The sequence below is a fragment of the Grampus griseus genome, assembly GCF_964374135.1.
Source record: "Grampus griseus genome assembly, chromosome: X".
In the NCBI taxonomy this organism is placed as follows: Eukaryota; Metazoa; Chordata; class Mammalia; order Artiodactyla; family Delphinidae; genus Grampus; species Grampus griseus.
In genome coordinates this window covers 21,082,901-21,109,239 of record NC_138999.1, presented here as the reverse complement: position 1 = coordinate 21,109,239, position 26,339 = coordinate 21,082,901, and the positions used below count along the sequence as shown (strand labels likewise).

At 38.6% G+C, this 26,339-nt stretch overlaps 1 protein-coding gene and 1 long non-coding RNA gene across 2 annotated transcripts in view; one reads left to right on the top strand and one right to left on the bottom strand.

The window, feature by feature from the left end:
• POLA1 (DNA polymerase alpha 1, catalytic subunit) overlaps window positions 1-26,339 on the bottom strand; it is a 306,776-nt gene that overhangs the window by 104,959 nt on the left and 175,478 nt on the right. The gene's annotated exons all lie outside the window — the stretch shown is intronic.
• On the top strand, window positions 5,953-25,646 carry LOC309839221. Its single transcript, XR_014298487.1, has 3 exons — window positions 5,953-6,071; window positions 20,749-20,823; window positions 25,389-25,646. It is a non-coding gene; the product is annotated as an uncharacterized lncRNA (long non-coding RNA).

Genomic DNA, 26,339 nt, shown 5'->3' with positions numbered 1-26,339 from the left:
TGTATGAAATTGTGTCAAATGCTGATTGGTTCTGATTGCTAAATTATATTTCTGAGGCCTCAACGAAAATGGTTTCTGTCTGCACATGCTAAAAAGGGATCGATTTCCACTTGTAACTGAGGTGTTCTTGGTAGCCGCACCTCAAACACAAACTGCTATTCATTTGCGTACATTTGTATTTTTAGAAGGATGCACACACAGAAATCACCCACACCCGGAAATGTGGTGCATAGGAGGCATTCAAAAATATCTTTTGAAGAAGATAAATGAATAAAATAGAAGCAATAAAATAAAAATGCACAGGAGCAGATTTATGGAAAACAAGGAAAGGGTCTAAAATTCACAGGAGAAAACAACTTCACAGCAGTTTTCATACTCTGGAATCAAATATATGATGGGTCTTTCTCCCATTCCCAATCAGTTACCAAATCTGTCCGCTGGCCTTATAGTCCCATTATCACCAACCTCACTCAAGCCCAGACCTCAAAACTGAACTACTGTAATAGCTCATGCCTGGTTTCCCTGACTCCATGCTCTCCCACATCCAATGCACAGAGTTGCGAGTGTAGCTTCCCAAGGCCTCTCCACTCCCATACCCCAATGGTATACCTTCCACAGAGGATAAGAACACATGCTATGGTCCCATTCCTCCTTTCTCATCATTCTCTTACGCCAGCTCTTCGCCCCACAGTGGTGGTTTTCTCACTGTCCTCACCACTTTTTGCCTGTTGCCAACTCCTTGTCTCTGCTCATGCTGTATAACCTCTGCCTAAAATGCCCATTCCTTGAGCATCAACTTCTATTCCTCTCCCGTAAAATTTTCCCAGCCCTCAGGAACTTCTCCCTCTAGCCCAGCTGCCACTGAGCACACTCTGCTTTGCACTCTCCTGGAACCGTCTTATTTTACCTCCCTAACTGGACGGTCAGGCCCTAAGGGAATGACCCACTTTGGATCTGGTAGTGTCCCACCCAATATCAAGCACAAGCATTCACACTCAATCAAGAAAACTGAGCTGAGGTTATGAAAAGGTTATGCACTTCAGTGTGGTCTCTCCCCTCCCATTTATTAATAGGTAATTTTGTATAAAGTTGCCAAACCTCTCTCTAAGCCTCAGTTTCCTCGTCTATAAAACAGGAGGTAATAATATTTACCCTATTAGAGTTGTTTACCCTATTAGAGTTGTTATAAGAAAGCACGCACAAATGTTCAGTAAATGTCAAATACTGTTATTATCCTCCATATGCCTCCGGTACTGGGGAATGTCAGTGCTGTACTTACAGCTGACAATGCATTATTCAAAATGCACTATTCTAACCAGGAAAGAGCCTGGTCAGTTTCTGCCTGGTGTTATCCCAAAATGGAGAACTTAGGGATAACCCGTAAGATTAGGTGGAGCTGCTTCTCAATTTGATTGCAAAATAGTACAACTATGCAGAAGTGCTTTATTTTGGGATTTACAGAGATTTTCAAGAGACAACACAACACAGTACTGCAGTGACGTATGACTTAAACTGTAATGGCTCTCCAGGAGTGCGGTGACAGGGTTACAGGGCGAGGTCTGCCAGCATGTGTGCTGTTACAGAGTTCATCGTATCATTACTATTTTTCTATAATGGCCATTAACTGCTCCTCTCCCCAAACTATATGCACTTTGAGAATACCAGACACTCTTTTCACCCAAAACCATTTATAAATGTTCTGGGGTTCCCGTGCAGTCACATTTTTCTGTCACAGAATTATCCCCAGTGTAAAACGGGTCTTCTTATAGACAGTGCACAGTATGGGCCCACAGCTGCTTTTGAAGAATGACATGTTGTGATTTGGGATTTCCAGAAATATCAAAAAACAAATTGCTTTCTGACCCACATTTGCACCCAAAACTGGGAGAAAATTTTCCTAAGATCTCCAGGGGAAGTTTTAACAGGAACATAATTTTGCTTTTAAAGTTAAATCTTCTACACTCCAGCATGCTGGCGTGTCAAAGAGTGATTATTAAGTCTCAGAGAGGTGCCAGGGTAGGAGACGAAAGAGCAGATCAGGAAAGATACACACATAAACTAGCTATTCACCAAAGTTAATACAAAAATATTTTTAACAAAATTATCAAACAAAACAAGTGGAAAGTGCCTCGTCGGTCAATGTAAGAATTTTAAATATTATTAAAATTGATTTTTAAAGTAAGACATCTCTTTAAGTGAACAGTCACATGTCATTTCATCCAAGTTATTTGAAACTTATTGATCTTATCATCTGTGCAAGGACCAGACTCTGCCATCAGTTTGCTGAAAAGATAATGGAGCACTCCCAAACTGTTATGATGGGTTAGATGCAAACAGTGGTCCTCATTTAGACACAGAGAATAGCACTACAAGTGGAAAAATTCCAACCTCAGCAATTGTATATTACAGGATAAATTAGCAAGTTGTTCTGCTTTGCCTCACATCAAATTCAATACCCTAGGCTTGTTATTTTAATTTGCAATCAGAAGCTGAGCATCAGAAGATGTACCTGAGGTACATTAAAGAGCCCCATGCAAGCCATCTTCTCCTGCTATACTGTGAGCAGAGAAAGCCAACAATTACCAGCAATTTTATTTTACCACTGTAGGACAATACTAGAACAGTTAAAACTGTCTCCGTACAAGCAACCAGGGAAAATATACTTGAAATGACTTTATACAGAAAATTACATTTTGGGGGAAAAAGTTCAATGGAGGACATGTATCTTTCTGTATGGGCAGCTAAAATCTCTCCTAGTATATTCAAGCCTATTCTATAAAATACTCTCCCTATTCATCCAACTCAAAAGCAAGCTACATTCTTAGGCTGTAATAGGTCACAACTAAGTACACAGTACCTTGCTTCAGGAATAATTTTGCTTTGTCTGTCAATTGTCAACAAAGCACAAAGAGCTCATGCAACCCAGCCATGTACTGTGGATGACAGAGATCTAACAAAATACAAATAGTAAGAATACAAGATTTCTGAGCCGCCCTGTTTTCACTTTACACGAGGAACTGAAAGCATTTTCCTCTCCACATTCCATTAATCTCTATTGTATTACAAATCTTTTCATAAAAGACTCTTTTTTTCCCCTATGTGAAGCTACAAGTGACTTGGGGATGTAATATTCCAACCATGATGAATGTCCGACTTTCCAACATGAATGGTTATAAATGGATGTGTCAGTTAAGGCATACAGTCATTTCAACAAGGAAAAAAGAAAGAATCAAATGGAATGAGATGGAAAAATGGCTACTCTGATGCTCACATTAATATTTTAGTGATGAGGCCTCTAAGAAAAATTGTTCATTACTTCCAACACGGCTCCGGCCTCTCAACTCCTCGCTCTTGAAAAAACATCACCTTAGGTATGTACACATACTAACAAATAAACTTCAAAAGTTAACTCAAGGCTTAGTTTCATCAATATGTACACAGAAAAAAAGACTGGAAGGAAATACTCTAAAAAGCCATCTGTGGTTATCTCTAGGTAGTTGCTTCTGTTTCTGTATTTTGTAAAATTTCTACAAGTGTATATTGTTTTTTAATCAGAAAACTGTTATTAAATGGGGGGTGGGGGAAGAGACAGTTTTGCCAAGAGTGTTCAATATAAGTGAATTACTAACACGTCTGAAAAATATTTTGAGCTTTAACATGTGTTTGGTTGTTTCCAAAATGATTTTTCAGAGAATGGGCTTATGGGAAAAAAAGGCACATAAAAAACATTTTCTTAAAAATTTTTTTTTACTCTCAGAAATTTCAAGAGTAGGTCGATTTAAGCACATAAGCAGTTTCCAAATAGAAAGTGGCAGGGCATGCATTATTAGTATTACAATCATATATGAAATTAAGCTACTCACTAAAATGCACACAGCCTTCTATGGAATATGATTTGATCTCCAAGGGTAGGTAATAAATCAGTTTTAAAGAGAGATGCTTTGTTCCTCAGGCCTCTTTCCCTGTCTTTATTCAGTGTACGAATGGATCAGCTTAGATGTCCAGGGTAGGGATCAAATAAAAAATTCAATCAGGAGGGCATGCCTAGAAACTTATTACTAGCAGAGCTTCTTTGCTTTGCTCAAGTCTAGCTAAAAGTAATTTTTATTGTTCGTTTGTTTCCAGGCTATTTATCGGCATGGTTTAATATGATATACCTTTGGGTACTGAACAACAAATGTTCAAACTGAACTATCTATGCAGTTGCCTCAAAGGGCATCTTAAAATCAGAATGGACTTCAAACCATCACCAGGCAGTGTTTGTTCATTTAACTTTAATTATTTTCTCCTTGAGAATGGTACTAATGAAACTGAATATCTTTCATGGTTTCGAAGGACCGTCTGAATAGTCTGTAAACAGAACTAAGGGTAGACGAGAGATCTGGCTGAGCCAGGGGGTTGCTAGGTGATGTAGAATGTAAACCCACAAACTTGTTAAGGTTTGCTTTGCTTTCATGCCACTTTCACACACTCTCAAAAGTTTTGAGAATTGATTTTTCAGGTGGCCATTAAAAAAAAAAGAAGAGAACCCCCCCCCTCCGAAATACTCCCCCAAATGCTCTGCCAGATTCGGAAGAGTTGAAATCCATCTGACCTTTGGCTGTAACCTGGGAAACTTTTGCTTTTACGTAAATGTAGGATCCTGTATTTTATGAATGCCATCACCAAAGAAGCAAATCCACAAAAGTGGATTTCCAAATTTCAAAACGACATGTCTAATCTTTTCTTATTCAACTTGGAATAAAATAAAGATTTCTTTCCAGAAAAAAAAACCTGTGACCACAGCTTAGAGGGATTTGGGGCACAAAACCCACAACCCCATGGCAAATACCTCAGCACAGATTACCGTCGTGACAGACCTCTCGGTTTAGCCCCTGGAGGCTCTCTTCTGGCCTATACACCAGGTCTCACTGCCTGTAAGGCTTCTCCCTGCCGCCCCTCCCCCAAGCTCCTTTTTAAGTAGCTGATCAGAGATTGTCCAGTAAGAGCACTTTATTAGATCATCAGGCAGAGGGGTTCACAAGTACTGAGAGCAATGGGCTCAAATGCGGCACATCAGTTTTAATAGACCAGGGGCTACTAGTAAACTGCAGATACTGCTGAGAACTTTCCATGCACTGAACTCTTGAAAAAGCACCGTCTCTCCAGCTTAAATGCAGCTGCCTCTTTCAATGCCGCAAATGGGTAAATTTGACAAAAAAGCCACCATTAAGACTACATGAAAGGCTCAAGACAACATCCTTTCAATGCTTTGTACTTCAGTAATCAGATGTACTTACTCACCCCCTCCCCCAAACCCGATCAAGAACTATTTCTGAATGGTAGGAAATAATTCCACTTTGTACATCTTTTAGTTAATCAAGACTTTCTATTCAGCAATTTGACCTTTTGTTCAAAACAGGATTATCAGTTTTTTCGCCAGTTACCAAGGGCGACTCGCATGGTGAACATAATTGCAATAATTTGCAAAACACCATGGCAACCCACATTACAACTAGGTAAATACTGGGCTTTTGTGCTACATTGTTATTTTCAGAGATGCTGAAGTCAAAGAACGAATGACAAATGAACACAAAATTTATATTTGCTTTGTCTCAAAAGAGAAGAAAATTGATAACAAGAATTGGGGGGAAACGGACTACAGCTGTAATTTCTAACTTGATTAATTAGGATGGTAACAGTCCTTAACAGTATATTCAACAAACAGCCCTGACTTCTTCTCTCCACCCACCTCTCTCTATACCACTACCAGTATCCACCCCCATCCCAGACAAATTTTTTCAGCTTGGAGAACAAACATCCCCCATTTGCTCTTTTCTTCAACTTAATGGAATCCTTAATTGCAGAATATTGTTCTCCTGCTCTTCACGGCAATGAAAACGGAGAGAAAGGAGGAGAGTGCCAGGGCAGACAGGGAGCTACAGTCATTTTTTTCCTGCCTCTTTTGGACACCCCAGGCCCAATGATGAGACGGCATTTTTCTGGTATCAGCAGCTGTTTCGTAGCAGACAATAAAGTAAAAACTATTTAGCTTTGCAGAAAAGCCACTTCTTTCCTCTTGGCAATACAAGGTAAGTCTACATGGCGAGATGAAGTTTCATAATTTAAATGCCAGAACGTAAGATGAGAAAATAATGATAATTAAAAAAATACATTTTTCTTGTAAAGAAATTATTAACTGTGGTTCTGTCCAAAAAGCTGTTGAAATGCATGTGTTTGCTATCTGGGGAAGATGTTTGACAATACCACCCATGTGCTGAAAGCCACTTTATACTCAGAGAGCCCAATTCACAAAACAATTTAAGAACAGAAACTCAGTACTCAGAAATTAACACAGAAATCAAAATCATATTCTTTGTAAACATGGTCTGGAAAATAGTATTATCATCCTTTCTGTAATAAATGTGACGATTAGGAAAGTTATATCAGAATTGTTTTACTTAGGTATGAAAGGCAGGTTCTACTTTATAGTAAAGGAGCAGTTTTTTCTAAGAGGCACAAATTCTGCTGTAACACCTAGCTTTTTGGAAATTATCAAAATTGACTTTCCCATGTAAAATGTAATGTTTGGGAACGAGAAAAGAAAAATACACAGAAAGGGTTTACAGAAGTTATACAGCCGAGATCGCGAAAAACAAGAAGCACCAGATGCACTCTCAACACAGCCCAGCCTGCTTTCCTCCATCTGCTTATTACAAGGCAGAGCAAAAGCAGTCTCTCAAATGATCTGCATATACAGTCCTCCTAACTTTTGAAAAATCAAATGAACGTGATACTGTAATGGGTCCATTCTTATTTTGTCAGGTCTGAAAACTCCCAGATAGATTTCTAAGATTCAGCTTAGAGAGATCACAATATAACATTCTTCAGAATATGCCTCTGAAATTACAGATACTGTGATTTCTCCTGATAAGTAAAAATCGAAAGAATGTGACACGTTAACTCCTTCTCAGTCAGTGACAACCTCTTTATACTTGGAAAATATATTTTATTTTCTGGCTTAGTTCATTCTGAATTTACCATACCTATATTAAGTGCATTCCTACCTAAAGCCCAAATGTTAAGAGGAAATGGATTCTTCAATGCCAAATGATAAAGGGTTCAACAAGCTGTATTTTTTGATCAAACAGACTTGACGACAGATCATAAAGTGGGCCTAAAATCGTCATGACACTTGAACTTCTTTAAGAAACCCTATTTATAAATGAAATATTTTAGAATCTATCTGGAATTTCTTCACTTATAATATTTTACTTAGTATACTTGTTCCCTCCTGTCCCAACCTTTTGTAGCTTCTATGGCTTTTGTGGTTCCCGTGGGTTTTTTTCCCCTTTTCTCCTCTTTTTTTTCTTCTTTTTTCTCAACTGGATAGGATGCTTCTTGACTTCTATTTGTGAACTGCAACATCCAACCCTCTATAACGCCAATAAATTACCCAAATCAAGAATGGCAAATACCAAGCAGGTGGACTGCATTCCATCTCCAGCTCCATCCCCACAGGCGATATAGGATGAAAACTGGTACTCAAAATGAAACCCACCTGCTATCCCTGCCCTGAATCCTGCTTGCTCTAGAATTCTCAACTCTGGCTGCACAGTGGAATCACTAGGGGAACATTACAAAACAGATTGCTGGGCGCCACCCCAGAGTTTCTGACTCAGTCGGTCTTGGGGGGGGTGCCTGAGAATGTGCATCTCTAACAAGCTCCCAGGAGATACTACTGCTGCTGCTGGTCCCAGGACCACGCTTTGGGAACCACCAGTCTGGGGTATAGAATGGGCATCAGGATTTTAAAAATCTCCCCAAGTGATTCCAATGTGTGGCTCTGGTTGAGATTCACTGTCTGTGTGATTCTCATTCTCTACTGTTCTAAGGGAACTACTGGTTATAATCTTCGGAAGAATAAAGTTTATAAACAGAACTGTACTAAAAAACTCCGCCCTCTCAACTCTTTCTCCTTCACCATTTACTCTTTCTTTAGATACTATTGATGTGAGTCTCTCTTTTACTCTTTTGAAGTTCTCCATGTGCCATTAGAATTCTTAGCAAAGCCTCATACTGGATGTAATTCTATTAGAAGAACTGACCAATTCCTACCTGGTTTATAACATGTATGTAGCTTAGTAACATTCTTCCCTTAAACAAACCAATAAACAAACCCTTACTCTAGCACTGACAATACAGTCCCTACGATATGAAGTATGCTTCACTTAGGAACACAGAATTTTAGGAGTGCTGGTGAAAACTGTGTCTCTGAAAGCAAGTGCAATTCCATTTCTGACTTTGACAAATAATATGAAATATATTTGAACCCTAAATTTTAAAGTTGGAAGGAACTTTAGAGCTCTAGTCTAATCCTTCGCATTCTATCTGAAGAAAATGAGGCCCAGGAAAAAGTAGACTCCGTGTACACTGTCACAGCAATAAGCTGCAGGGCCACCTGGGTCTCTGAACTTCTAGTCCAGTGCTCTTTGCTCTCTGTACCTACTCTGCTTAGTGCATGAGCCAAGAGCCATACGTGGTTCCTGAGTACTTGAAACATGGCTAGTCCAAATTGCACTGTGCTGTAAGTGTAAAATATACAGCGAATTTCAAAGACTTAGTCCAAAATAGGCAATATAAAGTATCCAACTGATATTTTAAATATTCATTAGATTGAAATAATTTGAATATAATGGGTTAAGTAAAATGTATTACACTACAACTATCTCTCCCTTTGTTTTTAAAAATACAAGAAATGTATCATATACACTGTGCTAAATCTTGCTTTTCTCCACTTAAAAGTAGAGGAAATTATACCCTCTAAGCATAGATAGACCATCAACGTTCTTATTAATGGCGGCACAGAATTCTCTTGTATGATTATAATAATTCAATAAATCAGTCCTCTTTTGACCAACAATTAGGTTGGTTTTGGTCTCTTACTATTACCAGTAATGTTGCAAGGAATATTCTTGTACAGTACCTTTGACAACATCTGCAAGTCCTGCATATCTGTAAGGAGAGATACCCAAATTGGAATTGCTGAGTCAAAAGGTATATTCATTTAAAATTTTGAAAGATGTCACCAAGCTGTGGTCCAAATAAGGCGTACCAGTTTCCACACTGCCCAGCAGTGCATTCGAGTACTCCTTTCCCCGCACCCTTGCCTACTGATAGGGCTACCTATTATCTAACTTTTGGATCTCTGTCATTCAGATAGGTGAAAAATGGTATTCGTTTGGACTTCTGAACTTAAGAGTGAGCTTGAACATCTCTACCTATGTTTATAAGCCATTTGCATTTCTTCCTCTATGAACTGCTTGTTCCTGTCCTTTACCAATTGATTTTTCTACTAGGTTATTGGTCTTTTTCTCCTTGATTTGCAAGACTGCTTTATATGTGAAGGAAATTTGCCCTTTATTTGCTACGCAGGCAGCTATTATTTTCCCTTGTTCATCATTTCTCTTTTGACTTTATGGGGTGTGTCTGTATATGTAACTTCTGCCCTGCAGAAATTTTTATATTTTAATTTGTAGTCAAATTTATTGATAGTTTTCCTCTTTGGAGTCTGATTTTTGTGTTGTTTCAAAAAGTCTTCCCAACTCCAAGATAATTAAAAATATCCATTACTTTTACAGTTTCATTTTCTAAGTCTAAGTTTTTGAGGCATCTGGAATTTGTTTTAGTGTAGGGAGCAAGGAAGAAATACAACTGTATTTTTTTTTTCAAGGTTGACTATTCCCTACTGATATGAACCACCTCTTTATGTAATACTAAGTGCAACTTTTAGATATATCTCTGGACTTTCTCTATTGGCTCCATCAAAATCAGGAGAGCACCAAAAGACTTTAATTACCCTAAACTCCTAAAATTTTTAATAACTGGCAGGTCATCTTCTTTGTAGGAATTTTCCTGCAATTGTTTTTTAATGGAGGAAGCTTTAAATTTATGGATAAACTTAAAAGAGAATGATCCTAAACTGTTGAAAAGTTTTAGCCAAGAATAGGATACACTTTTCCATTTACTCAAGTCTTCTTTTAAGACCTTCAGTAGCATTTTAAAGTTTACTTTATATCTATATATATCTCACATTTCTTGTTAACTTTATTACTAGGTATTTAATCTTCTTGGTCATTACTGTAAATGGTATTTAGTTCTTCCATTATATTCTCTGATTGTTGTTGGTGTAGATCAAAGCTATGATTTTTTAATATTAATTTTTAACTAGTGACTTTATTGATTTTTTTTTTTTTGGCCGTGCCACGCAGCTTGGGGGATTCTCAGTTCCCTGACCAGGAATTGAACCTGGGCCTCAGCAGTGCAAGCCCGGAATCCCCACCAGGGAACTCCTCCTAAATTCTTTTTGTCTGTTAGATTTTTGGCTGATTTCATTAGGTTTTCAGGGTTTGCATGGATCTGTAAATAATGATAATTTACCTCTTCCCCTTCCAATTTTTATATACTATTTCTTTTCCTTGTCTAATTACAGTAGCTAATTCTTTGAAGACTTGGCATTTGGCAAAATTTTCTTTGGGCTGCCTCTGGTATCAGATTTCCCAAGAACCTAGGGCTGTGGACCCAAAAACTAAGCCATCAAAGGATCTCTGCAACTGGAAAAAATTATATTAAAATCACTATAGACCTTTGGCTCAGAAGGCCTAAAATAAACTTTGGCGCCGAATTTAATTTAAACATTTTAAATGTTGACTAAATACTAAAATGGTTCCTTTTATATTTGGGGAATTAGTTCTCTTAAAAGCTCCCTTCCCTAACACAGTTTTCTTAACCAATCACTTCTCCTGCCTCTGCCTCTAGCTAGATGGTGTTAAGGTCTGTTCTAGCAAGAGACTTCTCTAATTCTGTGACATAATTTTAAAAAACAAACATGAGGTTCCTCATAAGTCTTCATGATTTATCCATAAGTGAGGTTAGGACAATGCACACAAATTCCTATCACAGAAAGTATTTTCTCTTAACTAAATCTCATTACTCCACCATTATTACATTGGGATTTCATGCTGTTATTGTTTTCTTGCAACTGCTCCTGGCTGAGTAGTAAACCTCAGTGAATATCTAGAGTAGTGGTTCTCAAAGTAGTCCCTGAACCAGCAGCATCAGCATCACTTGGGAACATGTCAGAGAAGCAAATTTTCAGGCCCCACCCTAGACCCGGAATCAGACACTCTTGGGGTGGCATCTAGCAATCTGTGTTTTACTAAGTCCTCAGTGGTGTGGCTGTGATAAGTGGGCATGTATTTATAAAAATAAGGCTTAATATGTATAAATCATGAGGCTAAATGGCATACTCTATCAAGTTGTAAAACCCAGAAGCCAGGCTGAGATAGAGTGCTAGCACGATGGAAGAAAGGGAAAAAAAAACTATCCTTAAAAAAATCAGCTGCTAATCCTGACATTTGCCCTCTCAAAGCCCAAAATACTCTATGCCCTTCTGAATACTTAGATTACTAAGGATTTGAATATATATATTCCCAGGGCCTACAATTTCTAAACTGCAAGAAGCATTCAGACAAAACCTCTGAAGAAAATACTGTCCACCTTAGCGGCTGTTTTCGTGTGTTACAGAAACAGGTTCAAAGAAAACTTTAGAGTCAGCTCCCCAGCTCTCCTGACCTTGGTCTCTGAATCTTCTAACTAGCCCCTGAATCTATTTTCATGTCTCACCCATCTGCAGCAAGCCTGACGTGCCTCACACGGATGCTGAGATGATCTTAGGCAGGCCTGTCCATGCACTACTCCACTGCCCTCCTTGTGATTCCATTCTGGAGCTTAGGAGATGCTACTGGGAAAAGATTCTCTTCAGCTCTTCATCTGACGTTTCATATAATAAAACTAACGAATTTGACTTTGCTGCATAAGTACAGTCACTGAGTGTTCCTCCAGGAAAGCAGGAAATGGAGCTGGAGTAGGCCATTAATTAACTAAAACCAGAGAAGTCTACCTAATCAACTCTCCTTCCCTGGGAACATGCTCAGAAGGCCTTGTATATTAGAAGCCAGCAGAGATACTGACATTTCCACAAGTGGGACTCCAAAGTATCATTGAGGAAGGAAAGCCCTTTGCAACAGAATGGGTTTTTATAAATTTTGTGGAGGAAAGAAGGTCTGAGATACTTCACTAACTGGCCACAAACCAGACACACTGTTACCGATCACACAAAAGCCTCCAGCATCAAGGTAGTCAAATACCTGAGGCATTTTCCATGCCAACATGAAAGGAGGAAGACTCTCCACTCTACTGCTACATTTACTGCATCACTGGAGCATCAATGATCTCAGAAGGATGTGGGTACAGGTACCTGGAGTGGAGATACAGCTGTTCACGTGTCTGGCAAACTGATTCCCTAAGCAGAAAGGATCTGTCCTTCATCCAGCCCAGCTTCCATCCTGGCTGCCCTCACCAGGAACATCATGACCAAAATAGTATTTGAAATGACTTTTAAAGAGAAAACATCCCCATCTCCCCCAGCCCCAAGAGAGCTGAATTTTTTACACATTTGTATGAATTGAATTTAATATCAAATAATTAAAACGAACACTTCTTAAGGGCAAACAACATGCTGGACCTGTATGTAAAACATCATTTCAATTGTATCTCTGGGGGAATGGATATTTTGATCTGGGAGACCTGGAAAGCAAGACAGCGAGCATGGCTCTAAGTGCTGGAGGCCCAGACATGCCAACATAAAAGATTAAGGGTATTTTGAGGATGGAGGAAAGAAGGGAAGAGGAAGAAGAAAGGGAGACACAAGGGCATCCACAGGCCAGTCCCTCAGCCCCCAAGGGAGAGGATCCTATCATTCAGCTTTGAACCCCCGGGGCCTGAAGTAATATGTCACACACTGCAGGAGCTGAAGAAATGTTCTTTCAATTTTAAACTAATGCAATTAAACTTTATGATATCAAGGGCAATTTGGACTGGCTGAACACTCTAGCTTCCCTCAGGCTAGGTTGCTGGTGAGAATCCAAAAGCCCTTCCTTTGCAGGAGGCCGATAAAGAAGCCCTGTGGCAAAAGAGCAGGAGCCAACTCAAAGCTCTCCCCTCATCTCACTGCAGGCCCCTTTCACCTGGGGAGCCTTTGGGTGTGCCCCACTTGGATACCGCAGTAACACCTACCCACCCTCTTCCATGGGATGATACATCATGTGGGACCAAAGTCTTAAAACTGCCTGAGAACTGCAGACTTGTGAACAAGTGTAATTCCCATGTACATGCATTTCGGTCTTCTTTCCTGACAATATACAGCACAGCGTTGTGGGCTTTTCTTCTTGAAGGCATATTTAAAATATTGCATCAGAATGCTGCGAAACCATTGCCTTGTGATGAATTCTCAGGGATCCATTTTACTTGGAAAATGGAAAACAGTGCATCTTCTCTATGTCCTTTTCACAACAGACAACTCACTGATGATTACATTAATTAAATCCGAATAGATAACCAAAAGGTAAGTTTTCTTGGTTGACGAAAGATAAATATCAAGTGAAATTACATTTTTTGAAATGCTTCAAGTTAAAAAAAAAATCCCAGGGCTTCCCTGGTGGCACAGTGGTTGAGAGTCTGCCTGCCGATGCAGGGGACATGGGTTCGTGCCCCGGTCCGGGAAGATCCCACATGCCGCGGAGCGGCTGGGCCCGTGAGCCATGGCCGCTGAGCTTGCGCGTTCAGAGCCTGTGCTCCGCAACAGGAGAGGCCACAACAGTGAGAGGCCTGCGTACCGAAAAAATAAATAAATAAATAAATACAGCCAAAAAAAAAAAAAAAAAAAAAAAAAAAAAAACCCCAATAACCTAAATGGGAAAAGAATAGATACAGGTATATGTATCATTGAATCACTCTGCTGTACATCTGAAACTAACACAATATTGCTAATCAACTATACTCCAATAAAAAAAAAATTCCCATCATCCACTGGGTGCCACCAGGCTTTTCTGCTGGAAATCAGAGTTCTCAGAGAATTCCAAGTCATTGTGACTCTCCCTTCCTCTCAAGGTTTCTCAAAGTGTACAACTGTGGGAAGTAATGCCATGTCTCAAGCTGTTAATCCCTGGAAGATTTTCAGTTCCACTGTACCATGAGCAGTTCATGAAATATTTGAGAAGTATGTAAGCCCTATCTGAAAGCTCCAAAACAATCCGGAACATCATCTATGCTGACCGAGGAATGAAAATATGAGAACACAACCTTCCACTAAACAACCAAAATGACTCTCCCTGTTTGCCCACGAAGAGAAGCCCAGCATTATTTAACCTTTTCCCTAACATGGACAACATTAAAAAAACACTTCACTTATGAATTTAACAGACTGAAAGTAAGCTTGAACTGGAAATGCCACAGAGAACTGCCATTATGTTCATAATTCAACTTTGTGTTATTCAATACAACCTAAGGGGCAGCTTTTGTAGAGCACAAAATATGAACTGCACATTTCTGAAAGGTCATGGGAACACTAGGAGACAAGAATAAAGTGAATTAGTGAAAATGAATTGAGTGTAGATTTTTCCATTAGAAGTCAAAGTTAATACAGTTATTACAAAAAAGTTACCATCAGTCTCTCAGAAACAGTGAGCTGTACATTATAACTTACTAAATATTTCATCTAAGAGTTTGGAAATTTCCCTCCACGAGGCATATAAAAGGTTCTCCTTTCCCTCTGTGTGTACAATTTGTTGTTTACCTTAAAAAAGAAATTTCCTGAAAATGCATTTTCCTTCTTTTTAAGAACCCCAGTGACTCAACAGCTAAAAATGTGGAATCTATGAGACCTAAAAAAGATTTAGGTCGATATTAAATTTTATTTTCATTACCATTAAAATATATTTTTTCAAGGTCACTATACATGTTAATGTAAATTAGTTCTTTAAGAAAAGCATGCATGAATAATTTTTGGATAAAATAAAACCTCATACTTTGTAAACGTTTCACGTATTTAAAAAAATACAAAAAGTCATTTCAAGTTGAAAACTAGCTTACATTCTTTCTGAAGAACAAACACATTAAATTAAAACCTCAAGGCCAAGGAGACATAAAGGAAAGACCAAGTTCTTATAACGGTGTTTGGGAGCCAGGAAGCCATGGTACAAATGAGACTAGAATTTTCTAAGTAACTCTAGGTCAAAAGTATACTCATTCGAAGATTATTTCCAAGCTAAAAACTTCATGAAATAAATAAAAACAAAGAGTGTAACACTGTAATTCACAGAAAACTGGAGGATGTCCTGTGCATATTTTTAAAAACCCATTAATTGGAAAGGGGGAAAATAATGAGTCATTTTGTTGGCAAACCTACTAAAATTTCCAAAAAAAAAAAAAAAAAAATACTGGATACATGACAGACTTGAGTAAAAATCAGAAATGTCAAAATGATTAAATACACAAATTTCAAGAAACAAAATCAAAACAGTTTATTGAGATATTAACGATATATGAAACAAATATAAAAAAATTTTACTTAAGAGCTCAAAATATTTTATTTTAGCTTCATATTCAAATTAGCTCATAATCTATATTAATATTTTAAATCAAATGGAAAAATTATTTTGTCATTAAAGCAGTACTTTTGGGCAAACTTAGTCTATTTTACTAGTCTGTTTTAAAATAATTTAAGAAATAAAAAGTATAAAGATAAAAATCTTAATATGCAGTTTGGTAAAGTTCAAGCCAGTCTTTGAACAACACGTTTATCTATCCAGTAAAGCTTGTGTTAATGCGATGTAAGAGTTTGGCAAATTCAACTTTAATGGAGCATAAAAGTGCTTCTGCTTGAAAGTGAGATCATTTTTAAAAATTCAAAGCATGATCACTTTTTTTTCGTAGGAACAATCTGATACAAGCAGCAAAGCTTAAATAAACTAGAAACATTTCAAATGATCCATAAAGGATTAATAAGCACTGCAGGAAGTCCTATAGGCTCAGCGTATACATTTTCCATCTCTTCCCCCCATGATGGGCATGATATGAAATTCTAAACAGAAGTGAAGTTTCAAAGTCCCTGAATGTTAAAGGGCTCTCGTGTTGAGGTGAGAGGTCGCAACTTAGGGCTCTCTAATTTGAAATGGATCAAAATTATGATGGTATTAGGACAAGAATCATGCAAATTCGGACATTCAATTAAAAAGGTCTTCTTGCTGAGGGTAATAGCCAGTGGTCAGAAGCAAAACTAAGGCAAAAGGGATAGTGGTAAGCTACAGGCCACTAATATAACAAGAAGAAAATGACAGCTATTATTTTGGCAGAGATAATCTATGCTGAAACACAAAACACACACGCACACAATTTCTTTCAATACAATTTTCTTGTCTTCCCACTGACTTCTATGATTACCACAGAATGCAGGGTTCTAAACACATTTCTCAATTGAATCCTCAATCAATAATAGTAAAAACTTCAGATGGAAGATATGGGAAAATGCATTATGGCATTAGTAACTGTTTCCAAAATAGGCTGAACTTATCAATATGCACAGAAGTTGATAAGAAGAAACCTCAGATACCTGAAACATCATATTTTTGTCACCCCAAAGCTCAGTCATGTTGCCTGTGTCCATCAAATCAAATTTTTTATTCTTAGGTTGGGCAATCTTCTTTCCTAATCCTTATAACTACAAATTCTTCAAGAATAAATATACCTCAGAAAAAAAAATTCCCTGCTTTAAATACAAATATAAACAGCTCCCCCAAAGTTACAAAGGCCTATCTTCTATGAAAGATAAAATGCCAAATTTTCCTTACCTATAACCATAATTACAACTTGGCACGGAGTCCTAAATTAAAGTCAGTAAGACCATCATGGCTTTTTTAGTAAGCACCCAGGTTTACTGCTGGAGTAAACACTCAGGGTGAGGCAAAAGCAGTTCTTAGTTTTTACACAAACTTCAGAATGTGCATATTTTTCAATGTCTAGTGTTTTAATAGTTCCTTGACAGAAGCATAAATTATTCATGCCACTACAATGAGATTTACTTTCTTAAAATGAAATGCAAATAGTAAATGAGAAGCGTGACATTTAACAATACCAATGAATGTAGGGATCAACAAGAGGAAAGCTTAAAAGCAGACAAACAAACAACAAAAAAAGAATGTCTCAAGTAAACAGTCTTATGTGGGAGTACAACTGCCAAACCTTTCATGTGTCAGCCATCTCTCAGGGTACAGAGGGCCCTTACTAAGGCTTTGGCTATTTTATTGGCAATTCACATGACCATTAGCAGTTGAAGCAATAGGACTTCCATAGTGATAAATTCAATCATTTACTGAACACCTATTTTGTTCTTTGAATTTTCTAGTAACTTGATAGAGCAGGATGCAAACTGTCACACTCTTATGTGAAGAAGGCTTTCTGAAAAGAATATATGAACTTTGAATCAGCGGCCCAAGTTAAAATCCCAGCTCTACAATGTATTATCCTTCTAACACTGGCTGAGTGTCTGATTACAATATTCAGCTTCCTTATCTGTAAAAGTAGAAAAAAATATCACCTACCTTCACAGGGTTGCTACCAGAATTAAATGATACCACGTACGTAAAAGATGCTTAGCAAAGTGTTAGAGAGCTCAAAAACTACTAGTCTTGGGGATTCCCTAGTGGTCCAGTGGTTAGAACTCAGCGCTTTCACTGCCGAGGGCCTGGGTTCGATCCTTGGTCAGGAAACTAAGATCCTGCAAGCCGTGGTGTGGCCAAAAACAACAACAACAACAACAACAACAAAACACTAGTCTTATTTCTCCCACTATCTAGAAATCTAAAAACTTATAGGAAACAAAATTATTTGCCAAATGAAACAATGTAACTACGATAGACTGAAAGAAACTGCAGGAGAGAAGTTATACATTTAAAGTTCTCTAGGAACACAGAGGAGAAAAAACCTTCCACAGTTGTAATGTGAAAGTATGCTTCCTGGAACTGAGATGGGTTTGGGTCATGAAGGTTGAGAAGAATTTAAACAGATAGAGATGGCATGTGGGCAAGAACAATCCAGGCAGTTGTGAGAAAACAAGAAGCCCCGTCCGGAGGAATGGGGATTTGATGGTGTCATCGGATGAGAGGGTATGTGGAGAGGGAAGGTTGGATTATATAATGTCTTAAATGCCAGAATACAGAGTTTGGGTATGATTCTACAGAGATTTAATTAAGCCACTCCAGTACCCATGAGTGTGTGTAAATTGTGCCTGTTATATTCTAGAGTAGATTATAAAAGAGGATAGGATGCTACCTACAGAGCTAAGGTCAAAAAACAGTCCAAATTCCTTTGGCTTACAGACAGAATAATCTAACCCCCAAAGGGCACCCATGATTAAACAATAGAGGTCCCGAAAAACAAAAAATGACAGCTGAAAATGTTGAAGAAATGAGACTGAGTCATCAATTACAGAGTTTAAAGAAATTTAACAGAGATATGAGTGATATTTACAAGTACTAAATTTAAAAAAAAAAAGCACAAAGGAAGGTGGCTGTATTCATCTGATGTTCAACATGGGTGTGAAGCAGGCAGTAAGGCCTAGAACAGAGGGAAGAACGTTTAGATTAGCCATGGGAAAAAACTTGTGAATGTAGAGCTTGTGAGGATAAGAAGACAGCCCAGCAAGAGACTGCAGCAGTACCATTAATGCAAAATCTTCAAAAGATTTTCAAAGCACAGTGACAAAAAGATAAGACTTCTCAAGATGCAGTGTTTTCGTCTGGGTGATCTGCAGACGACATGTTACTTCTACAATTTATGACTTTTGGATTAAAGCTGGGAGAGGGGGGGTGTCCTTCCAGACATGGAGAGCCCTTAATGATAGCACTGCTACAAAACTGCACAGTGATCAAGAGTTACTGAACTAAGAAAAACCTCGGCAAGTACTCCCTCAATTATTTCGGCCCTTGGGCATTCGATGGGAAACTACTCATTGCTATTATTCTTTTTCCAACATTCATTTTATAGAATATCAAGACAGAGTCAAATGTTGACTTACTATGGTAAATAGAGGGGAAAAAAAGCCTGCTTTGATTTCCTTCCCTTTATTACCACCTTGGTTTTGTGTTTTAGAATGTCGATTACGTTTGAAAAGAGGGTGGAGGATGGCGGGGCATGCTCATCCCTTCAATGAAGACAAAAGACAGCAGCTATTTCATTCTGCTGTGAGAGTGTTACCCCCCACCCCCCTTAATTCTCTCACCATCATATTAAACTGTGATTTTCAACAGGGTCCTGAAAAACATATTATATTTTACTCGTTTTTCTAAAAGAATTAGAAGGCAATTATAGGGAAAGGATACAAATAGGGCAAAAATGTTTTTGTGTTTTTAGCCCAGCTAAAATTTTCAGAGTTTAAAGTCACTAGAAAGACAAACTGTTAGGTATTCAGAAGGAAAATGTGAATGTTTTCCCAAAGGCATTATTAACAATTAATAATCATTACACTGGTGCCTTGTTTACCTGACCTTGTGTAAATTCAGCAGCCTGGTAATTAGACCCATATTTTGCACATTTGTATATTTCCATGCATAGATTTGACTCATTCATTCATCCATTAAAATTTGCTTGACAGACGTAGATGAATAATCAAGCTACAATTTGTATTTACTGGATTATAGAAAATTGCCCAAACTGTTAAGTTCAAGGAAAGCACATTCTTGTCTCTCTCTTGTGACTGATGTAAAAGCAATTACACATCAGAGGATTGCCCCAAAGCTCTCAGAAGAAGTGGCACTGCTTTTGCAATCTAGGGTCTTTAACAGTTATCTTCTTTTGTGAACGTAGAGACTTTTTAAAGATTAACAGAACGAAGAAAATACCCCTGTGCAAGTAAGTTTATTATCATGTAGCTCATTACACTGTAATTTTACATTAAAAAGTGATGATCAACCTTCCACATCCAAAATAAATAATCATGCACCTTTATTCTGCAAAGATTGTATAGGCAGTGGAAGTTTTGAAGAGGAGAAACAAGACAACTTTTGCGGAGATGGGTTTATGACAAACACTCCTCCCTCCCCGTAGAAAACAAACGTCAACAACAAAACCTGATCAAACCTCTTGCTAACTAGCAATCAATGAGAAACAAAGGAACTCTAAGATTTCATTATTAATGTATTTTCATGCAAAGAAAGAGAACATATCTTAGTGCTAACTGCTCCCTAAATTCTGATGTTCGGTACTAGCCAAACACGCCGTCATGTGGAACTGTATTTTACACTACGGTATTTATTTTGCTTTTGCAGTCACTAATCAAACCATCGCTAATACACGTTTTCTGGTCTAAGGTACCGTACTTCTTTTACACAGCTGAAGATACAATTTTGCTGTCTTAAATCCATCTCTTCAAACTGCTTATTTTGATTGTCTACTTTAGAAGAAAAGGAGTGATTCCTGATTTCTAAAAAAAATGTGTGTGTATATATAACCAGCATTATGAGATTTTAAAAAAACTCTTAGATCATAAACCTAATTTTATAAAAGTATACATGAAGACGCAACTATACATTTTGTATAATCTTTAAAACGGACATTTAGCTCCACAGCTGACAAAGCTTATAACCTGCTTTCACAAACATTATATTAACGTTTATGCAGCTCAAAATTTGGCTTGAAGCACATTTTCTGGATTGGCAACAGAGAGACATCCTAAGGGCTTTACTTACAAATTTAACAAAGAAAACGGTTCCCCAAACTTCCGAAACATATATCTGATTCTTTTTTTTTTTTTTACCATTACCAAAACCTAGTTTGTTTCCCCCTAACATTCCATCTTTTCTTTGTATAAAACAGATGTCTTGATGGATATCAGACATTAACTTCTGTGGTGATGGCCTGAAATCACCTAAAAGATCACCAAAGAACCAGGTAAAGCATTAGTTTAGAAAACTGAGTTGTTCTTACAATCCACATGTTTATAAACAGAGAAAGGGGAATTTAGATGCTTCTAGTGTGTGTGATTTCACATAAAACTGTCTGCTGAGTCCATGGCATTGTAATAGGCATTTCAGGGTCTCGTGTCAAGAAGACATGGTCTTGGCAGTTTAATATGATAAAACAACATTGATTTTAAAGCCAAACACAAAAGCTATTTGCCTGACTCTTGGCTTCAATGGAAACAACGAGGGGGTGTCCAGAGGATTTTGAATGGGTGGTGGGGGGTACTGCTGCCCTAGGAGTCTGACGCTGCTCAGACAGAGCTGCTACCCAGTGTGTGCCTTGGGTGATTCTCTTCTTTTTGGTTTATTATCTGTTTGGTTGGTTGTCTTTTGGAAGGTTCCAATTGTTGCAAATTGCACTGCACTCTACTTGCTTAAGAAAAAAAAGGGAGGAAAAGTAGCAAAAAAAAGTACAGCTGTTCTATGAACTGCTGGCGATGGTCTGACAAAAAAAGTCATCTGAACTCGTGTCCATTCCCTCGCTCTAGCTTATTCCCACAGAGTTGCTTTTACTACCAACTTTAGAATGGAACTGATATACTGCATCACTGTTGTCCAAAAATATTTAATTCTATATCACAAATTCAAGTTATCTGTTAAACTTGGATATGATGAGCTTTTCTGAGGCCCCCTACAGAAGTCTAGATTTCACATCCTATTATCAGCCACTTTCTCACCTCTCCTGATTTTCCCTAAGTGTCACCAGCACCACTGAGCATATGATGACCAATAAACAGAACAACTCTCCAACAGGAGGCAAAAGCCAACTGGGCCCCATCACTCTTCTGCAAGAGCGTATTTGTGTATGCCAGGGCTAGGGAAGAGCACACAAAAAGACAAACACCCAAGCACACACAGGGCGCTAAGGGCTTCTCAGAGCTGTATGTCTGCGTATTTAGCTATGCTGTTAACAGGAAAAAGCTATGACTGCCAGCGTTAAAGAGAGCTTACGCCAACAGGAGTTTCAAAACCAGCCCTGCCACTAACAAGCCAGTTTCCTGGCCGTGGTCTGGGGGACAGGTAGGAGTGCTATTAGATAAAAGAAAAGATCAAAACCACATCTTTGTAACACACACACAGAGAACTTCTTAAGATTCCTAAGGTGACTGAAATTTACATTGTGAGAGAGACTGAAGCTGACATTCCAGAAAATACTGTCCACTGAGTGTGGAGTCATTAATAATAAAAAATAGGAATTAATTGGCTATTCCATTAAATACCACCCACAGCCTTTCTGAAGGTTCTAAAAATCACTCCCTCACTCAAATAAACAAGTCCTGTGTCTGCCATGTCCCTGGAGCTCTGCTCTACTCCGGGGACATGAAGCGAAATAAGGCACTCAACAGTGCAGCTGGCATTCACCAGGAGCTTGCCGTCTGTGCAGGAGAGAGCTGCTTGCCGATAGATGCCGTCCCACGTTGTGTTCAGGGGTTATGGACACACAGGAGAGAGGACATTCTGCCTGTAGAATTGAGGAAGGAAAGCTTTCCAGAGACTGTGCTGCTGAAGGTGTAAGGAGAATTTCGCAAGTTGGGGCCATGTGAGTGCGCGCAGGGGATTCCAGGCAGAGAAGATGGCAGGAGTGAAGGCAGGGAGGGAGAAAAGCACGTGGGAACTTTGAGGAATACCAGGCCCCCCCGGGGCAGCATGCAGATAACTTACGGTGGGCAGTGAGGATGGAGAAGAAGGTGGCAAGACTAGCTTGGGGACTAGTGCCACGCTAAGGAATTTGAATTTCAATCTGTAAGAAATGAGAATCCTCTGAAGGTTTTTAAAATGCAAGGTAACATCATTAACCCTATTTTGGGAAGGTAATCCTGTGAACAGTGTGGACAGTGGACTGATAAGGGAATAGGCCAAGACAGGAAGATCAATTAGAAGACTAAGATGGTACTTCCCTGGTGGCACAGTGGTTAAGAATCTGCCTGCCAATGCAGGGGACACGGGTTCGATCCCTGATCCGGGAAGAACCCACACACAGCCGAGCAACTAAGCCCGTGCGCCACAACTACTGAGCCCACGTGCCCAGAGCCCGTGCTCCGCAACAAGAGAAGCCACCACAATGAGAAGCCTGCGCACCACAACAAAGAGTAGCCCCCACTCGCCATAACTAGAGAAAGCCCGTGCACAGCAACAAAGACCCAACGCAGCCACAAAAAAGGAAAAAACGAAAAAAGAAAGCTAAGAGGACCAAGAAGCAAATTAAATCTGTGGGAATGGAGGAAAAGACAATGTGACATTAAGAGAAATACAAACACCATGACATCCAACATGGGCAACTTGAGGGCTTCTATCATCCTAGGTTAGGATGTGCTGGAGGGGTATCGCTCTATGTACCTCACAAGATTACTGTGAGGAACACATTAGGAAAGGGTGTGAAAATGCTTTGAAAATTGCAATGCACTGTGTAATATACAATGTATATTACCATAATGGAATCCTCTCCTTTTCAAATCACTTGTTTCTTTCTTTAAGGGACATTTAATACTTTTGGTAGGTGAGATCATGAAAAAACTGTCAGGAAGGTCCTGACAGCCCTAAAGACAGGGAGCTAAGTAAACCAGTTTGCAAGAAAAAGCCCAAAACATTTCAAAAGATAGACAGTCTATTTTCATTCGAATTGCTGCATACTGAGGGGGTTGCAGAATCCCATTCCTATTATCTGATTCCTGTGAGGAACACTGGGAAATGCAGCCTAGGGACTGTCCCATTTATTTTATTGTAATTTTATTTTTTTAAATAAGAATTGTATATATTTAAGGTGCTCAACACGATGACTTGAGATACATAGTGAAATTATTACGAAAGTCAAGCTACTTAACATTATCTTCTCCTCACATAGTTACTACTACTTCTTTTTTTTTTTTTTTTTTGTGATGAGAGCACCTGAAATCTACTCTCGGAAAATTTCCAGTGTTCAATACGGTATTATTAACTATAGCTGTCATACTGTACACATTAGATCTCTAGACTTATTCATCCTATGTAACTGCAACTTTGTACCCTTTGACCAACATCTCCCCTGGCCATGTTGATTTTTGGACCCTGCTCATACAGTGCTAGGCCTAGGCAAAACTACGCACTTCCTACAGAAGGGAGGGTGAAACTACTCAGAAAGAGACTATGGTGAGTCACAGTCAAGACTGAGAGGGTGGTGACAAAACTGCAGATCTCAGAACCACTTTAAAATGTTGTAAAGAACATAATTCCTCGGCATATGCAGGATCAGATGATGTCATTAAATCATTATACAGGAGGTCTCCTAGAAGAGATACAGGGAAGATGACATTTCTATACACAAATATTCCTCAGCCTAGGTTTATACAATCATATCCACACCAGAGAAGAGACAAGGTTGAGCAATGCTAATTATCTGCCATTTGTCAAGTGTCAGCGATACACCTGAAGACTTAACAAGGATGGTAAATTCTCACCAAAAATGTGGAAATATTAAAGATGCTGTGGGGGCTTCCCTGGTGGCAAGTGGTTAAGAATCTGCCTGCCAATGCAGGGGACACAGGTTCAAGCCCTGGTCCAGGAAGATCCCACATGCCGCGGAGCAACTAAAGCCTGTGCGTCACAACTACTGAGCCTGCACTCTAGAGCCCGCAAGCCACAACTACTGAAGCCCGTGCACCTAGAGCTCTGCAACAAGAGAAGCCACAGCAATGAGAAGCCCGTGCACTACAACTAAGAGTAGCTCCTGCTCGCCACAACTAGAGAAAGCCTGCGCACAGCAACAAAGACCCAACAGAGCCAAAAAAGACCCCCACAGTATTAAAGGTGCTATGGGCTTTCTACTTTCATACAATTAATTTTTGTCACATTAGAACTCATTTTGTTTTAGAAACTTAATTCCCTTCTCATTTTTTTTAGGAAAATTTGATTTATCAAATGTATGATTTTATTGAAAAGTGAGGAAAGAGTGAAAGCAATTTAAAATAAAATTACATTTAAAAGTAATTCTATATGCCAAGTTTAAAAGCTTAACAATTAGTTTATAAATGTATACCATAATATATTGAATACTGATTATAACACAAGCAATTGCAAGCATTCTGTTGTTGGCACTGCGCTCCACTGGAAGAGCCCATTAATAATCTTCTACCGTTCACCTGAAATGCAAATTAACGAGCTTTCCATAAAACAATTTGTGTGGCTCTTCCCCCTTCTCCTTTTTAAGTATGTATTTAACTTGATACACGTATGAAAGCATATATACCTTTTATTCTCATAACTTCATATACAGAACTATATGAATATATAGAAATCATATATATAATAATAACCATAGAGGTCATATATAGAAATCACATTTAAAATACTTAGTGGTCCTCATACATTACATTAGAATTCATCAACATGTGTTTTTTGAAAAGTTTAGTAATCACAGAGGGAATTTTTATAAACACTAGGGCCCTTGCCTACCCTCAGAAATTCTAACCTAATGTTCCAGGGTGGGCTGACTCATCACTCTTTTTAAAACCCATCCAGGTGGGCTTCCCTGGTGGCGCAGTGGTTAAGAATCCGCCTGCCAATGTAGGGGACACGGGTTCAAGCCCTGGCCCAGGAAGATCTGCAGAGCAACTAAGCCCGTGCACCACAACTGAGCCACAATTACTGAAGCCCGTGCGCCTAGAGCCCATGCTCCGCCACGAGAGAAGCCACCGCAATGAGAAGCCTGCGCACCACAACGAAGAGTAGCCCCGCTCACTGCAACTAGAGAAAGCCCGCGTGCAGCAACGAAGACCCAATGCAGCCAAAAATAAAATAAATAATAATAATAATAATAAAAGAAAGACCTGGTTCAGATAAACCTTAAAACACACACACACACACACACACACACACAAAATCCCCTCCAGGTGATTGTAATGTGCAGCCAAGGTTGAGATCCACTGTCTGCTTGATACAGAGACAGGCGTATGATAAAAACGAAATGCTGTGGTGAAAAAAAATTTTTAATGCAGCATTCTTAGAATGTTCCATCTGTCTCAAAATGTTCCTTTGGTTTTCAGTATGAAATTTTAGAATCTTAAAATGGCTGGGGCAACAACAATATTTCTAGGATGCAAGGACTTAATTCTCAAATAGGACTTGAGTCTATACTATCCTTCTTTACTGGTAAGGACCATATTAAAATGCACTGTTTTATTTTTCCTTTCTCTTTTAAGCAGCTTCACTATTTTGATAAAAACAATCCCTATTATGAAATATTCAAAGAGAGAAAAGCAATATGGAAAAAATAAAATTCACCTAAACTTTTCACCACTCAGATATGGTTTCTGACCTATGGTAAAATCCTTCTAGAAATTTCTTTAAGCATACACACATACAAAAATTTTACATAAGTGACACTACACTACATAAGCTGGTGTTTTTTAAAAACTCAACACTATTATGTGGCCAAATATTTGGTCCAATAAATACAGATTTGTAAAATAA